The sequence below is a fragment of the Panthera pardus genome, unplaced genomic scaffold, assembly GCF_024362965.1.
Source record: "Panthera pardus isolate Hobbes unplaced genomic scaffold, ASM2436296v1 HiC_scaffold_12, whole genome shotgun sequence".
Taxonomy (NCBI): domain Eukaryota; kingdom Metazoa; phylum Chordata; class Mammalia; order Carnivora; family Felidae; genus Panthera; species Panthera pardus.
This window is the reverse complement of record NW_026526677.1, coordinates 57,244,949-57,263,609: the sequence shown is the minus strand read 5'-3', so window position 1 is coordinate 57,263,609 and position 18,661 is coordinate 57,244,949. Positions and strand designations below refer to the sequence as shown.

Here is an 18,661-nt window from a genome sequence, read left to right as displayed (position 1 = left end):
TTAAAATTCCTGTCACAGACACAAGCCCCCAGTCTCTGTCGTCCCTTCCTGCATAATTTTTATGCTCTAGTCCAACTACTTGGAAGAGAGATTCTTCCAATTTTAGTATATGTGCTGCCGAAGCGAGCACTGGAAGAGAGATTCTTAACCTGGGGCCTGAGAGTCCAGAGGGCTGTGCTCTTGGATGGGAGAGCTACATTTTTATATTCATTAATCTTTACAGAAATCTGGTTTTTCTTTCCATTTTGAATATAGGTGACAAGCCGCAAGTAGACTTAGCAGTACCTTCCAATTTTGTCACCAACAGAAATCACAGATGTTTCCCTATCACATTACAGTTGTTGCAAAATATCTTGAAATATTTTGAAATATCTTGAAAATATGCTGACATATTTTGTGTTCATCACTACTTTGAAACTGTGTAGTTATTAGGTAGTGAGATCTTTAATTTGTGAATGAATATATATTCATATTTGATCACTGTATTTCAGTATAAATGGTTTCTTTGGTAATTCTGGTATTTTATGTTATGCACTTACAATCATTATTTTGAGAGGAGCTTCGTAGGCCTTAGCAGCCTACCTAAAGGGTCCATGGCACGAAAAGGGTTGAGAACCCCTGATCTGAGTTTTCCTGAACTCAGGGACGCTTCCTCTGCCCTCTACAGGTTCCTTCACTGTCTGATGAGTTCCTCCTCATCCTTCAGAGTACACTTCAAGGGTTTCCACTTCAGTAAACTTTCCCAAAGGAGCTCAGTCCAGAATGGAATTTGATAACTAGAGTACCAGTGACCTCTCTCTCTTGGCCCCAATTCCACCCAAATCCCAGGCAGCCAATGCAGGAGTTACTGTGCCTGGGGTCGGTACCTTATGCTGAATGAATAATACATAAGTATCCAACGCTGTCCATCTTCTTCTAGGGGGGTTCATAGATCCCACCCAGAGGAACCTCAGCTCTTCTGGAAATAAAAGCACTTGTTCTTGTTCTTTCTCTTTTTCTGGAATGCTTTCCCACCTTCTAGTTGAAATGAAAATTGGTGGCTCCTTCCTTTCCCTTCCTCCACCAGCCAAACATCACCCAAATAAAAAGAGAAGATCTCTATTGCTCTCTGGACAAGGCAAAGTTATGAATCTCCTGGGTCAGGCACTGTACTTGACATGAATTAATTCATTTCACCCTATGAAGCAGATAATATTAGTCACATCTTACAATGGAGGACATGGAGGTTCAATAAGGACAAATGATTTTCTCAGTGTGGTAGCCTCTAGGTGGCTGAGCTGTGATATGAACCCAGATCTGGTCTCCTAAGTCTGTGCAATTTGTATGATACCAGAGTTCTTTCTACTCATTCAAAGTATGGGCCACCCCAGGAGACAGGTCAAGAACTACTAGTTAAAAAGAGAAAAGGCATGGATTTGAAGACAATGGATGTTAACACAAATTTTCCATAGCTGCTTTTAGAGATTAAGCGGAATGGATAAACATTTCCCAAAATATACTCTTCTGAATCTTTTTGGGGGGTCTTAAAATATTTGCTAATTAGTTGATTACTTGGGCTTCCAGCTTAATTGGTATATTGGTCTCCTAGGACTGCCTTAACAAATTACTACAAACTCGTGGCTTAAAACAACAGAAATGCGGGGCGCCTGGGTGGCTCAGTCAGTTAAGTGGCCGACTTCGGCTCAGGTCATGATCTCGCGGTCCGTGAGTTCGAGCCCCGCGTCCAGCTCTGTGCGGACAGCTCATAGCCTGGAGCCTGTTTCAGATTCTGTGTCTCCCTCTCTCTGACCCTCCCCGTTCATGCTCTGTCTCTCTCTGTCTCAAAAATAAATAAATGTTAAAAAAAAAAATTAAAAAAAAAACAAAACAGAAATGTATCCTTGCACAGTTGAGAGGCCAGGTGTCTGAAATCAAGATGTTAGCAGGCTTGGTTCTTCCTGGAGGCTTCGGGAGAATCCATCTATGCCTCCCTCCCAGCTTCTAGTGGCTTCCAATAGTCCTTGGTGTTCCTTAGCTTGGGGCTGCGTGACTACTCATCTCTGCCTCTATCTTCACATGGCCTTCCCATTTATTGTCTCTGTGCCTCAAATCTCTTCTCTTTTTTCTAATAAAGACACCTCCACTCACTGGATTTAGGGCCCAACTAAATCCAGGATGGATCTCATCCTAAGATTTTTAATAGCCAAGATTCTACTTTCTAATAAGATCGCATTCACGTGCACGAGGGTTAAAACTGGGACTTTCTGGGAGACACAATTTAACCCACTATAATCAGACTGCTTTTTTTTTTTTGTTTTCAAGTTTATGAACTGAGCAGCTTTATGTAAAGGATCTTCCTAAACGTAAACTTCCCAGCAAATTCTCTCCTGACCTTCATCAGTAACAGCCCTCACTTCTGTCAGCTTTTCAGAGCATGCAAAACATCTGGTACTTTGATTAATTCTTTTATCTGCCCTGGGGTTCTATATGGTCAGCAATTTTATGGATAAGGATCAGGTGTAGGAGGGGAAGTGACTAAACACGCATTCCTAGTTGAGTTAGGATTTGAACCTGGGATGTCAAGCCTCTTTCCTCCAATTGCCTGCTGCTGCATGGAAGCTTCCATAGCTGTTAATGTTTGTGCAGATTCATTTATGATTTACCTTTGCCCTTAATTTATCTTTCCATTGTCATTTAAAAAAATTCTTCCCCCAAGCTTTATTGTTATTTCCCTTGTTGATTATATGGTCTATATACTTGTCATGTTAATTAAAAAATAAACTTCCTTAGATTTTTAAAAAAAATATTTTATTTTTAAGTGATCTCTATGCCCATTGTTGGCCTTGAACTCTCAAGCCAAAGATCTAGAGTCCCATGCTCCACTGACTGAGCCAGCTAGCAGCCCCTAATGGATTGATTTATTCTTTTTTAACGTTTATTTATTTTTGAAGGAGAGAGTGTGAGTAGGGGAGGGGCAGAGAAAGAGAGAGACACAGAATCTGAGGCAGGCTCTAGGCTCTGAGCTGGCAGCACAGAGCCCGACGCGGGGCTCAAACTCACAAACCCTGAGATCACAACCTGAGCCGAAGTCTGACGCTCAACCAACTGAGCCACCCAGGCGCCCCTGATTTGTTCATTAATTCAACCACTATTTACTGAAGGCTTACGCTGGGAGAAGCCCCCGGCTGAACTGATTTAGGTGGGTCACAGAGATGAACCAGACCACCTTGCTCCTTGTCCTTGAGGACAGTAAATAGACAGTGAACATATAGTGTGAGCAGTCCATGGGAGCACAGTGGGCTTCTAACCTAACCAAAGGTGAGGAGAGGCTTCCTGATGTCGGAATTGGGTCTTAAAGGATAGATATATAGGATGCAATCCTATTCTTTAGTATTGGTTGTTAGAATTAAATATTAGGATGGGCATTTGATACCCATCTACTGAATGTTATTATGTTATTAGTTTTCTAGCACTCTGGGAAAATGGCCTAACAGGTTGGTATAACAGCCTTCATCACAAATGGTAGTAACTTCCATTTGTCCAGTGTTTGGTCATTTACAAAACATTTTCATACTCCTTATCTCATTTGCTATCACAAAAAAAAATCTCTTTTTAAAATATATTTAGGGGTGCCTGGGTGGCTCAGTCGGTTGGGCATCCGGCTTCGGCTCAAGTCATGATCTCACGGTCTGTATGTTCGAGCCCCATGTCAGGCTCTGTGCTGACAGCTCGGAGCCTGGAGCCTGCTTCAGATTCTGTGTCTCCCTCTCTCTCTGCCCCTCTCCCACTCATGCTCTCTCTGTCTCAAAAATAAAAATAAACATTAAAAAAATTAAATATATTTAAAACATTTTAATTCAAGGGGTGTCTAGGTGGCTTAGTCGGTGAAGCGGCCGACTTCAGCTCAGGTCATGATCTTGTAGTTCGTGGGTTCGAGCCCTGCTGTGCTGACAGCTCAGAGCCTGGAGCCTGCGTTGGATTCTGTGTCTCCCTCTCTCTCTGTCTTTCCCCAGCTCATGTTCTGTCTGTCTCTCTCTCAAAACTAAATAAACATTTAAAAATTTAATTCCAGGATAATTAGCATACAGTGTTTCAGGTATATGATATAGTGATTCAACAATTCTATACATTACTCAGTGCTCATCACTTAGTACTCTTAATCCCCTTACCTGTTTCACTCATGTCTCCACACAACCCCCCCCCCCATAACTATTAATTTGTTCTCTATAGTTAAGAGTCTGGTTTTCTTTTTTGCTTGCCTCTTTTTTTATTTTGTTTCTTAAATTCCACATATGAGTAAAATCATATGGTATTTGTCTTTCTCTGACTGACTTATTTCACTTAGCATAATACTCTCCAGAGCCATGTGGTTGTAAATGGCAAGATTTTATTCTTTTTTTATGACTGAGTAATATTCCATTTTATACACACACACACACACACACACACACACACACACACATACACACACACCCCATATCTTCTTTATTTATCTATTGATGGAAACTTGGGCTGCTTCCATTTTGGTTATTATAAATGCTGAAATAAACATAGGTGTGCATATATCTTTTTGAATTAGTGTTTTTGTTTTCTTTGGGTAAATACCCAACAGTGGAATTACTGGATCATATGGTAATTCTATTTTTAATTTACAAAAAGCTCTTTGAGAATGCTTTGTTTATATTCATGCATTTTTCTTGTTTATCTTAGCTAAACTCTAAAATTATAATTTAATTTTCCATTAAGATGACTGCAAAAGTTTAAAAATTAAGTTACATAATTTTTGGAACTTGTAAACATTCAAATTGCACCAAGTGTTAAACCAGGGCTTGGTTTATGATCCTAATTCGGCCATCTCTTCCTCTCTCTGGGCCTCAATTTTCTCTGCTATAGAATGGGCATGTAAAGGAAGTTTAGGCTGAAGGATTAAATGACATAATGGATCTTAAATGCCAGCCCAGCAGCTGGCTCAATGAAAATTGGTTCTCCTAACATGGTCTGTAATGTCCATTTTCCTGCCATTCTAATGCAATACTTTTTTTTTTTTTTTTTTTTTTGCAAGCAATTCTTAAGAGTCCAGCCCACACATGTGTGCCAATGCTCTTAAAGAGATGCTTTGAGAGAAAGAGGAGCTCAAACAAACTCATTAACACAGTGGAGACAAAACCATCTCACAGTCCCAGTTAATCAGATAATAACAGGCAAAGGATAGTGTTTTGACACTGTCATTTTGTCCTTGAGTGTGTTTTGGTTGGGTTGCAGAAAACAAAAAAAAAAAAAATTAGATGTGGTAGAAATAATCAACACAAAATAAAACTGACAATGGCTAAAACTACATGTGGTAAACATTTATTATGGATGGAAAAGCAAACTGAATGATCCCATCTTTGTTGGTAACATTAAACATTGCAAAGTTGACCCCTGGGAAGATTCCACTTGGTAGACATAATCAACACAAAATAAAACTGACAATGGCTCAAACTGCTTCCAGGAAAAGGTGGAATTGGTGGAAATAATGACTAGAAACTTCATAATAGCTGAAGCAAAAATCAGTAAAAATTGGTAAAGATAAAAGATAACCGAAGAATCTGATCTTTCTTGTAAAATTGACAGAGAAAATATATCTTGATGCAAATTCAATATAGAAAAAGATCTAGAAAAGTTAGAAATTGTTTAACTGTGCTATACAGAAAATTTATCAAGGAATTAAATTGGCTTCATGGAGTTGATTCCTTAAATACTTTAATAAATCCATTAATAATGGTCTAATTCTGAGTAAAAAGTTTACATACCAACAGTTGGTGGGGATTCGGAGAGAGAATTCTCAAATTAGATGAAGGGTTTGCACTGTAAGTGTCACTTAACAGTCTCCAAATACTCTCATACTCATCGCTTTATTGGATTCTCCTAATAACGTTTTGAGGGGACAGGGCAGGAATCATTCCTTCCATTTTACAGATGTAAACACTGAGATTCAGGACAGTTAAGAGACTTACTAAAGGTCACCCAGCATGTTTAAGGCAAGGTCTAATTTAGGATAGTCTGGTAAACTTTCTCATCCCTGTGACCCTAAACCTGATAATGCTTTACTTCCTGGCCAGACCAGATCCCTTCTAATTCTGATCTTCACCTGGCCCCCCTCTTTCTTCCAGTAGGACAAATGGGAAAAAGAAGGAGGAGGGAAGTAAAGAGGGTTTAGAAGAGGGCCTGGGCAATGCAACAATTAGGGAGGGGAAGGGACTTCCCTGTCACATAGCAAACATGTCACAGGCACTTTTCTTACTCAGCTCAGAAAAGAGAGGGGCACTTGGGTGGCTCAGTTGTTTAAGTGTCCGACTTTGGCTCTGGTCATGATCTTGCGATTCATAGGTTAGAGACCCATTTGGGCTCTGTGCTGACAGCTCAGAGCCTAGAGCCTGCTTTGGATTCTGTGTCTCCCCCTCTCTCTGCCCCTCCCCCACTCGTGCTCTGTCTCTCTCTCTCTCTCAAAAATAAACACTAAAAATTTTTTTAAAAACTTAAAAAAAGGGATCAGAGGGGCTATGATATTTGGGGAAATGTATGTATGGGACTGGGCTTTTAAGGCTGGGCAAAAAGGATGAAAATGAGATAGGCAGTTTGAAAATGATAGTGCCCGCGGCACCTGGCTGGTTCAGTTGGTGGAATGTGCAACTTTTGATCTCAGGGTTGTGAGTTTGAGCCTTACATTAGGTGTAGAGATTACTGAAAAAAAAAAAAATCTTAAAAAAAAAAAAAGAAAATGACAGTGCCCGATATATTTGGGCAGAGTGAGTCATAAGGAACAGAAGTGTAACTAGAGTTAGGTGGGGTGAAGCTGAAGAGATTGATTGCAGCAGGGCTGTAGACCACATTAACCTCTGATACAAGGAACCTGGCCTTTCTCACGTAGGCTTGAGGTTCTCCAGTGGGCTGGCTAGTGGAGCTTGAATGTTCTAGTGTTCAGAACATCAAGGAATAACAATATCCTAAATCTAAAATACCATATCAGGACTTATGCTAAATAGGGGATCATCTGATGCCATGTTCCATATGCTAGGAGAGTTGGACACAGAAGAAAAATTATTTTTTTAAGTATAAGACTTATTCAGTCAATAGACAATGTTTTGTTTAAGGAGAGCTTTGCAGACCCTTTACAGTAACTCTGTTCCTCCCTCCTCACTCCCCATCTCCACAGAGATCTCTGGCCCGGAGATTAAAAACCAGTGCTATAAGAATTCAGATAGAAAGAAAATTAATGTGCCTAAAATTCATTCTAGGGAAGGTGGGATTTTGGTTTGAATTTCAAGAATGAGGAGAAAAGGAGGAAATGGCTTTGGAAAGACCGGAAGAAGTAAAAATTTGAGAATAGGTAATGAGAATAGAAAACATTCTACTAATTTAATGGTCTTTTATTAATTGTAAATAACCACCATTATTTGTTTTAATAGTGGAACTGTTGAGCTCACAGAAAAACCAGACAGGCCTCATCCCAGAGCACCACCGAGGGCAACAGGAAGCCGTGGTAAGCTTTTAGGCAGCAAAGAACTGTTGTTGGATTTTGGAAATTTTTTGAAAATAGTCTTATAACTTAAAAAATTAGATGCTCTTTTTTAAACAGTTTAGGCAATAAGAAAATAAGAATTACTTGAAATCTGACACCCTTTCCTCCAAGATAAACACTGATAGTATTTGGGGGAACCTCTTTGCTTAAGTCTCACTATGCTTTTATAGACTATCGTCTCAAACTTCACGTAAATTGGACCATTTAAAGATGCTGTTCTGTAATCAATGTGTTTCCCTCCAGAATAAATGGTGAATAGCTTTTCGTGTCAATAAATAGATCTACATCATCATTTCAAATAGCTGCTTACTACTGTATTGTTTGTATATACAAATGGAGATTTACAATACCCCGATAATCAAAAACCTCAATGCACCTTGTGCATTCATCTTTTTCAAAATGTTTCATTCTCTTTTTAAGGTAAAAAAAAATTAAAGTAATGGAGCCCGGTCGAAAAGCAACCTCTTTTCACATTTGCATTTAAGTTGCCAAATCGTCCTCTGATTTGCAGGGAGACCAGGAGGGAGCTGCTGAATTAGCTCTGGTGTGACAGTGGCAACGGGGCTGGCGATGAGAGTACAGACTCACAGGTGATCTAGCCCATCTAGGCCTATCCTCAGTGGGTTATTCCTTCCTTTTTTCCTCTCTTTCACTTCTTTTTCTTAACATGGAGGAAGAAACGAGAACTGCATCTCCCAGCATTTCGCAGGCACCACCCCCTGGGAACTCTAGTACCGCCTCTGAGAAGGGTCCGGAAGGAGGGCGGGAGACTGTGGGAGCATGCTGGGAAGTGTAGTCCAGCAGGGGGCGGCGGCGGGTGTATGTGTGTGTAAAGAGGTTGGAGACGTTGCAAACATCGCTACTTTGAGAAGAGGGCTCGGGGAGACCTAACTTTCCTCACAAATGGTTTCTGAGTTTACAAAAGCCGCTAAGGGATGGTTGACTTTACTCCATTGTCCGTGACCAGGGCGGGCGCGGCCACTCTGCATAGGGCGCGCGGCTGGAGGCGTAGGCCGCGGAGGCCAGGCGCGGGCCGGAGCAGGGCATGCCGGGAATTGTGGTCCCGGCGCGCTGAGGCTGTGGGACGTGTCGCGGCGCCGCGCAGGCTCCTCCTTCCCCGCCCTTCTTAGCGGTCCCCCGCCCCCTCCCTCCGCCTCCTCCTCCTTCGCCCGCAGCCGAGCGTCCCCTCCCCCCACCCGTCGGGCTCTTCGTCGGCTACTGCAGAGGATTCAGAGCCGAATCTGAGGAGGAGGCTCTCGGTCCCTGCGCGCCATCCGCCACCTTACTGGACACAGGGGAGGGAGTGAGAGCGTCGTCGCTGTAGCCTCCTGAGAAGACAAGGGCATCGCCGCCTCCGCCGCCGTTTTCGCCTGCAGCGGCTCGCCGGTGAGGAGACCTCCCCCCCTCTCCTGGTCCGCTCTCTCGGAGCCTGGGCCGGTGGTACTTACGGAGAACGAGAGTGGGGGCTGCGGAGCCCCCGCGCGGGTTGGGGGAAGGGGGTTGAGATCGCGATGGAACGGCGGGTTGGCAGGGGAGACTTGTCCAGGCGCGGGCTGGGGGTGGGGTGAGGGTGGGACCCAAGCAGGTTGGGGGGGGGGGCGGCGACAAGGGAAGGGGACTTTTAATAGCGATTGACCCGATATGGGACAGGAGCGTGAGCTTGGGAGGTCGGGGTGGAATTTGGGATGTTTTTGGGCGACATGGATGATGAGACTGGAGTGGGATGGCTTTTAATGGGGGAGGGGACTGAATGAGGGTGATGGATTTGGGGTTGGCTTGGAGCAGTTGACAGCTTGGGATCCAGCCGGGGTGCAAGGTGGGGAGATGATTTCAATAGACAGTGGGATTGCAGGGTTGGATAGGACCCTGGGGGAGGGGTGTTAATTCAGGAGGGTGGAATTTGGGATGGACCTAAGGCAGACTAAAGTAGGTGGTAGGGGCTGGGAGTAAGGGGCTTGGCATGGGTTGAGACCTGAGCTTGAAGTGGGCGTTTGCCCTCTGGGGGTGGTGTAATTTGTGGAGACTTATGGAATAGCGTGGGTTAGGAGAGCAGAGGAGGTAGAATTGGGGGTTTTTCTGGGGAGTGCTTATGGAGGTTGGAATAGGAGCTTGGTGGGGGTGGGACTTTAAATGAGAGGAGTATGATGATGAGCTGGCAGGAGGGGGGTAAATTAGAAGTTAGGCCCAAAATGGGCAGGCAGAGATTGAAATTGGAGGGGGACACAGGGGATGGGATTTAGGGTGATTTTAGAGCCACTGGAAAAGGCATGGTGGCTCCCTGGGTGCGGGGTTGAGTCAGAGGGCTCAGAAGATGCTGCTGGGCTAGACACAGTGAAAGAATAGTGGCAGGTGGTGCACAAGGTTGGGGGATGGTATCTTGAAGAAAATGCCCCTTTCCAAGGTGGTGGAGGGAGTTTTGGAAAAGGAGTGTCTGAGATGAACTGGTAGGACTGGAGGGGTGGTTGCTGATGGTGAGGTGGCAAAGAAGCTATTTAAGGAGTGGGAAACCTGGAGTTGCAGGTGCGGATGGGGCAGGGAGGATGGAGTGGGGCGGTGAGCAGGGCTGGGAAGAAGTGGGTTGGATGATTCTAGAGAGGAAAGATTCTTACGTCCTCCAAGAGACACAAGAGGGTAAGGGGTTGTACTTAAATGGACAGCTTTGGAGGCTGTGGTTAGGGGAGGGACAGTAATCAGAGGGGACTTTGCAGGGGACAGAGAAGGTACATTAAAGACTTTCTTTCCTAGAGGATGTCTTAAGCTGTTAGTTCGATCTTTTTGTTTCATTTGTATTAGTATCATATTTGGAAGTAAATCAACCCGAAAGGTGAAGTTAAGAGGGGCTTCAGTTAAAGTAGAATTAAGGGGGGGGGGGCGACGGGAGGGTGTTTTCTATTCATTTATCATAAAAAGAAACTTTGAGGAAAAAACCTCCCAAACTAAAGATGGAGAAGATAAATCTGAAATGTGATAGATATCTTTCTATATGATGTCTCTGCCTGCTTCTTCCCACCCTCCCCTTGGTGCATTTGAAAATTAGTCCTGGAATTTGGAATTAAATAGATTTGATGAGTTGAGATATTTAAGGGAGCATTTCTTGCTTGAGAACCCATAAATGAGACTGAAAAATATGAGGCTGAATTTATTTCTTAGGCAAAGTGCATGTATGTAGAAAGAGCTTAGGCCTTTTTTTTTTTTTTCTCTCTCCTCTTAAAATTGATTGTCTGAAGACTCCATTTATTGGTGTCCTGGTTTGCAAGGCAATTAGGCCCATCATTGTATTGCAGGCTAATAATCCTGAGATGAATCTTGGCACCACTGCTTTATGTAAACAGAGAGAAGACAGGAAATACGGAAATGTCATAAATATTCATTGGTGAAATGGTTTGGTATTGATGGAGTTTTTCATTTGATTCTCTTTTGACATTACTTGATAAGATTTAAAATAATTGGACTATATTTCTATAGATTGAATTTTCTCCTAAAGGAATTCAGATGGTCAGAATTCTGTCTGATGTGGCTAAGTAAAGCATATAGAATCATTTTTGTGTTTTTTTTAGGAGTTGGTGTTGATATAGGAACATTGCATTAACTGCAGAAACAGTGTCTCCATCTATTCATCAGCAATTTTATTTAAAGCTTCATGATATGTTCATTCTTATGGCAGAATAGTGATCCTGGAAGGTAGAGAGGGGTGTGATTGGGGGGAAACAGTTTTAGGGAAACAATTTTTTGCACTTAATTGCATTAACTATGATATGTTAAACATGAAGTAGCTGTTGATTAGAGCTCAGACTGAGAAAACATGAGGAGGGATGTAAAGAGGATAAAATTGGCATCAACAGGATCAAAATGATTTTTTGTTTGCTTGTTCAAGCTTCAGACTTCAGCTCGTAAACAATCCATTTTCCTTGGCTTTCACAGTTGAGCATGTAAAAATGCCCAATACTTAGAATCCTTTTTTTTTGTTGTTCCAAAATAGGTAGAATGATGGAAGATTTGACTTATCCTTGGGATTGAAAGTGTTTTGTTATAAGGAAGCTGTATTACAATAAAAACCAGGTTTGAGCAGTTACCTGTAATTCAGTGAGAGTGTAATCTAATGCAAGCATTTCTTCTCATAACTTTGGGGTGCAGACATTGCTTTTGCGGATCTGCAGGCTTGAGCTAGAGGTGAGATATTTATGTTAAAGCTCTAGCTTTTGAAAGCTCAAAATGAAGAGTAATCACCTGGGAGAAGCGTCTTGGTGGATTTTTCCCCCGTCAACAGCTGTGGGCACCTGTGCAGTAGAAATGTATATAAAGTGTGTGTTTAATTCTTCTGATATTCTGGTAAGGAGGAGGGAGCAGATGGAAGTATTGATAGGCCCCTCGGTAGAATGAATAGCCTGTGAATTTAGGGGTGGAGAGTCCTGGGTTCAAATCCCCATTCTACCTATTGATAGCTGAGTGATTGATTTCAGCAAAGTCATTAAAAACCTTTCATACTTAGTGGTAATGGTTGCACAACATTGTGAATGTACTTCTCCTGAATTGCACACTTAAAAATGGTTAAAATAGTAAAAACAAACAAACACTTTTATGTTTGGCAAGGCCATCAAGGGAAACAAATCAGTTCATGTCCTGAAATAACGTTATGCATTGAAAACACTGTATGTATATGAACTATTTGTTCAATGTTTATTTATTTATTGCCTGCTAAGTGTCAGGGAAATAAAAATGAACAAAAAACAGTTGTGAAGGAGTCTTTCATTGTTGGGAGAGATAGATGAATTAAATATAGTGAGAGGGGAGCCTAGGTGTCTCAGTCAGTTAATGCCCAACTCCTGGTTTCTACTCAGGTCATAATCTCCTGGTTTGTGGGATTGAGCCCCATGTTGGGCACTGTGTTGACAGCACGGAGTTTGCTTGGGATTCTCTGTCTCCCCTTCTGCCCCTCCCGTTTGTGCTCTCTCTAAATAAATAAATAAATAATCTTAAATTGAGAAAAGTGAGGCATAACTTGGTGTGGTGAAAGGTGTGGCTTCTGAATTGAGTCCACCATATACTGCTAGCTCTGTGACCTTGGGCACAATAGTCTTATCTGTAAAGTGGGCATGAGAGAACTAATTTTAATTTCATAGGGTTGTTTTGAGGATTAAACAAAATAATCCCTGGAAAGTATTTAACATAGTGGGTTGATTACATAGTACATATTAAAAAACATTAATTGTTGCCATTATTATGAGACAAGAAGATATTAGAATGTAATTAGCCTTGTGTGTCCTACCATTGAGTTCTTGGTATAACGATGTTCTATAATTTAATAAAGAGGGATTACTTTGTATTATCATCTCACAGTTTATCTATTTACATGTTTGTACTGTAGTCTAGGAACTTTAATCAGTAAAGTGCTAAACATATGTTAGCTGTAGCTTCCTCGTCTATAAAATAAGAAGAAAAACTGCTCTGAGGGTTTAAATGAATTGTTTAAGGTCACAGTAAATGGAAAAGCCTGGGTTACAGCCCCCAAATTCTGATTTTCCAACCCTGTTTGTATCTTCTTTTTACATTGCAGAATAAATCGTATGTATAAAGGTGCATATAATATACATCTTTATTTTATTTTTTTTTTAAATTTTTTTTTTTTCAACGTTTTTTATTTATTTTTGGGACAGAGAGAGACAGAGCATGAACGGGGGAGGGGCAGAGAGAGAGGGAGACACAGAATCGGAAACAGGCTCCAGGCTCTGAGCCATCAGCCCAGAGCCTGACGCGGGGCTCGAACTCACGGACCGCGAGATCGTGACCTGGCTGAAGTCGGACGCTTAACCGACTGCGCCACCCAGGCGCCCCAGTATACATCTTTATTTTAAAGTATGGTAACAAATTGAAGACCTATCTTTTTCCTACTTAGCTTAAAAAGGAAATTTTTAGTACCTTTAAAGCCTTTTGTTATTCCCTGCCTGATTGAATCTCTCTCCTTCTCTATTCCTCATAAGTAACTGCTTTCCTGAATTTTGTGTGGATCGCTTTCTTGTCTTTATAGTTTTACCAAACAAGTGCATATCTTTAAACAATTTATTTTTTTACCGTTGCAATTTTATGTAAATAGAATCATAGTGTAAGTATTCTCTGGCCATATTCTTATCATTCTTATTTTTTTTCTACCATTAAAATAACATGCATGTGGTAGAAATTGGAAATTACAAAAAGGAAAAGGAAGCAAAATTATTGTCTATAATCCCATTATATGGCTATATTTTTTACTTATATGTATATGTAAGTAAAATTATATGCATACCTCAGTAGATGAGCATGTGTACACACACACAGGGTAGTCTAGATAGCAAGAAGCCAGCTTGCGTTTATGGCTGATGAGATTATCCAGATGTGGATCAATCGTACTTGGAAATAGGAATGGGAGGGGGTAATAGCAGCCTTTGTGAGCTTTGGAACAGCACTTTCTTAGAGCTTTTTCCTCATTGCTAGCTCTGTATTTATTAGATACTAATTCTTTGTTATACCAACGTAGAACTTCATTTCCTGTTTTGATAGGTCACTTCATTCTTTTCATCAGAATTTGTGTGTGTCTTTTTGCAGGTAGTCTGCCTAGTACATTGATCCTTTCCTGGTTGTACAGGAGGGTCTGTCCTCTGATGTACAGAGAGTACCATGGATAGGAAGTCCTCAGTTATACATATCAGAATTTAACAACCTAGACATCAAGAATTTTTTTGTCTAAGAGATGTGAAATCCAGATTCATTAAAATCTGTTGGAGCTTCAGTTTGCTTGTCTGTAAAATGGGTCTCAAATGAGATAATAAATGTGGAAATACTTTTTAAACTGGAAAGTATTATATAAATGTTAGGGTTTTTACCATCCTAGTTTACAAAATTGAAATCCCCACACAGAGGTAAAAAGCTTGTCATATTTGATTTATTGCTTTTCTGAAGAGTTGCTCTTGGAGGAGGGTTATATGGACAGTTCACAATTTCTCCCTTGAAACTTGAAGATTGTTGGATATAGTGGGACAGAGAATGTGCTAGAAGACTTTCTCCTAGTGAATTTATGAGACTTGGTCCCACAGTAACTGTGCTGGCTAGCTCAAAATGAAACGAGGCTATATTGAAGTGGAGAATGCAGTATACAGTGTTTGCTTTTCATTATTCTGACAAAACTCAGTTTTCCACCTGTAACTTATAACCAAGACAGAGAAGTGAGATAAATGGTGTGCACATATGTAAAGGGTGATAATACTCCATTGTTGATTTGTTGTATGGGTTAAATGAGATAAAAAGGACAAAGAACCTGGAACACTCACTGGCACATATATAATTGGTGCTTAATATGACAGCCATGACTACTATTATTTTTCTTTTACTTATGAATTGTTTAGAGCAAATTTTTCCTGTATGCTGTTCTTTTGTTCAGTATTTTTCTGAGCTGTATCTCCTCACACTCATTTTACATTTGGAATAGAAATTTATGTAATATTATCATAAGTAAAGCAAAACAAAGAACATAAATCCACAACTGCAACACATTCCAAGGCCAAAGAGCTAGTAGTCCTGTCTGCTTCAGATAGGTTTAAGACATTTGTTCAACAAATACAGGGCCACTTGGGTGGCTCAGTGTCTGACTCTTGGTTTCGGCTTAGGTCATGATCTCATGGTTCATGGGATGGAGCCTGGCATTTGGCCCTGGGCTGATAAACATGGAGCCTGCTTGGGCCCCCCCCCCCCTCCCTCCCTCCCTTTCTCTCTCTCTCTCTCTCTCTCTCCCAAAATAAAATAAATAAACTTAAAAAAACCACCAAAATACATATTGAGTGATTATTAGATGGCAGTGAGGGGGGTGCTGTAAGTATGGGCTACAAAAATTAAAATTCCCTGCTCTTAAGGAGTTTAGAGTCGATACATTTGGGAGACAGACATGCCACACATTGCCATAGCATGGTAGGATAAATGCCACAGTGGGGCATGAACAAGGGGCATGGGGAGGATGGAGGTTGGTGTGGCCTGATCTGCCTAGGGGAACTGGCAAGAGACAGATGTTTGGAGGAATTAATGCTTGAGCTGAGACCTAAAGGAGATGTGGATGTGTTGTGGAAGGAAAGCTTAAAATTGGTTCATGATGTCAAAAGCACAGTCTTCCTTGATTGTTCCCTCCCAGTGTTCTTGTAGGCCTTAGTTTCATACCTCTTTTTAAGGCCTTTCTAGCATGTATACCTACTGTAAGACCAAATGAACAAATCCCCAAACATACTGTACTGTCTTGCTCCTGTTTTTTTGATATGCTATGCCTCTTACCTGGAAAGTCCTCTTCTACTGAATTTCTTAATTTTTACTTTGTCCGTTAGATAAGGTGTATTAATGAACACGTTTTGCGGTTTTTTTGTTCTTCCCAGTTGTTCAGCTGGAAGAGATTTTTGAAGCTATGGAAATCAGCAGATATTTAAGATGAAATCTTTATTGTTTCTGCTTTCTCAGTAACTGTTGGTATTCCTTAGGGTTGGCTCCTTGAGTTACTGAACTAAGATTCTTTCCTGAAGTAGTCTTGCCCACTCTATTGGCTTAAACTGTTACCTATATGCTGATGACTCTGAAATATCTCCAGCATGAAGCTCTCTTGTGAGTTCCAGACTTGTAAATCTGACTAGCTACTGGCCATCTACATACAGATTTTCTACATTTAGATTTTCCTCACATTCATAAGGTCCAAAACAGAACCCATTTTCCCCATATACTTCTAACCTCTTCCATTCTGTGTCCCCTTCCACACAAAAAGTTAAAATCATCTCTTCTTGTAGTCTTGTAACAAATGTACTACCATATATCCAGTCATACTGGCTAATGAATATGTGCCGTTAGTCTTTTCTCTTTTTAAAAATTTTATTTATTTGTTTATAAAAGTTTATTTATTTATTTTGAGAGAGACAGAGACAGTGCGAGTGGGGGAGGGGCAGAGAGAGAGAGAGAGAGAGAGAGAGAATCCCAGGCAGGCTCCCTGCTGCCAGCACAGAACCCCATGTGGGGCTCGAACCCATGAAGCCGTGAGATCATGGCTTGAGCCGAAACCAAGAGTTGAACACTTAATTGACTGAGCCACCCAGGTGCCCTTCTTTTTTTCTTTCTTTTTTTGTTTTTTTTTAATTTTAATTCCAGTATAGTTAATATACAGCGTTACCTTAGTTTCAGGTGTACAGTTTAGTGATTCAAACTATTCTGTATGTTATTCCGTGCTCATGACTGAGCACTGGTTTTTTTTTTTTTAATTTTTAATGTTTATTTTTGAGAGAGAGAGAGCGTGAGCAGGGGAAGGGAAGAGAGAGAGGGAGACAGAATCTGAAGCAGGCTCTGGGCTCTGAGCTGTCAGCACAGAGCCCGACGCGGGGCTTGAACTTATGAAACTGTGAGATCATGACCTGAGCTGAAGTTGGATGCTCAACCGACTGAGCCAGCCAGGTGCCCCATGATAAGTGTACTCTTAATCCTCTTCACCAGTTTTACCCATCCTGCCTCTAACCTCCCCTCTGGTAATTATCGGTTTGTTCTCTATAGCTAATAGTCTGTTTTTGGTTTGTCTCTTTTGTTTTTCTTTGTTTCATTTCTTGAATTCCACATATGAGTGAAATCATATGGTATTTGTCTTTCTCTGACTCATTTCACTTAGCATTTATACCCTCTAGATCTGTCCGTGTTGCATATGGCAAGATTTTATTCTTTTTTTATGGCTAATATTCTATCGTGTATATATACCACATCTTCTTTATCCATTCATCTATCAGTGGACACTTGATAATTTGGCTATTTTACATAATGCTGCAATAAACATAGTGGTGTGTGTATCCTTTTGGGTTAGTGTTTCTGTATTCGTTGGGTAAATACTCAGTAGTGGAATTACTGGATCATATGGTAATTCGGTTTTTAATCTTTTGAAGACCCTCCATACTGTTTTTCACAGAGGTGCACCAGTTTGCATTCCCACCTTTTACTCCACATCCTTGCCAACACTTGTTTCTTGTGTTTTTGATTTAGCCATTCTGATAGATGTGAGGTGATATCTAATTGTGGTTATGATCTGCATTTCCCTGATGATCAGTGATGTCGAGCATCTTTTCAGGTGTCTGTTGGCCATCTCTGTGTCTTCTTTGCAGAATGTTCTGTTTTTTAATTGGATTACTTGGGGTTTTTTTGGTCTTGCATTGTGTAAGTTCTTTATACATTTTGTATACTGACCCTTTATTGATTACGTCTTTGGAAATACCCCATTCAGTAGGTTGTCTTTTAGTTTTGTTTCCTCTGCTGTGCAGAAGCTTTTTGTTTTGATGTAGTGCTAATAGTTTATTTTTGCTTTTATTTCCCTTGCCTCAGGAGACATATCTAGAAAAATGTTGCTATGGCTGATGTCAGAGAAAGTTCTACCTATCCTGTCTTCTAGGACTTTTATGGTTTCAGGTCTTACATTTAAATCTTTAATCCATTTTAAGTTTATTTTTGTGTATGGTGTAAGAAAGTGGTTCAGTTTCATTCTTTTTTTTTTTTTTTTTTTTTCAACGTTTTTCATTTATTTTTGGGACAGAGAGAGACAGAGCATGAACGGGGGAGGGGCAGAGAGAGAGGGAGACACAGAATCGGAAACAGGCTCCAGGCTCCGAGCCATCAGCCCAGAGCCTGACGCGGGGCTCGAACTCACGGACCGTGAGATCGTGACCTGGCTGAAGTCGGACGCTCAACCGACTGCGCCACCCAGGCGCCCCTCAGTTTCATTCTTTAGCATGTAGCTGTCTGGTTTTCCTAATACCATTTGTTGAAGAGACCGTCTTTTTCCCATTGCATATTCTTGTGCCCTTAGTCATTTCTTCTCCCTTATCCTTCATAGCCCCAATTAAATGTTTCTAAATATTTCTGGAATTCATCTCCCCATTCCTACTATTACCGCCTTAGTTCAGACCCTGATCTCACCTGGACAACTGGTTTCTGTATCACCCATCTAGTAAACCTGTCTTACTCAGCAGCTACGACATCTATCCTGTAGGTGTATGTGTCCACATTGTTCTCTTGCTTAAATCCCTTTATTGGCTCTAAAGTCTAAGCTCCTTACCATAACTGTTAGGCCTTCTGTGACCTGTGCCTATGTAC

General features: G+C 41.1%; 1 protein-coding gene across 4 annotated transcripts in view; it reads left to right on the top strand.

Moving 5' to 3' along the window:
• The first annotated feature begins 7,427 nt into the window (after positions 1-7,427).
• Positions 7,428-18,661, top strand: part of FAM168A (family with sequence similarity 168 member A) — a 190,587-nt gene continuing 179,353 nt past the window's right edge. The window contains exon 1 of one of the 4 annotated variants that reach the window (XM_053900077.1): positions 7,428-7,501. The gene's annotated coding sequence lies outside the window, so the exon portion shown is untranslated. Of the gene's footprint in view, positions 7,502-8,670; positions 8,927-18,661 lie in introns of those variants that run through there. The other 3 variants (XM_019449765.2, XM_019449763.2, XM_019449764.2) reach the window with 3 other exon arrangements.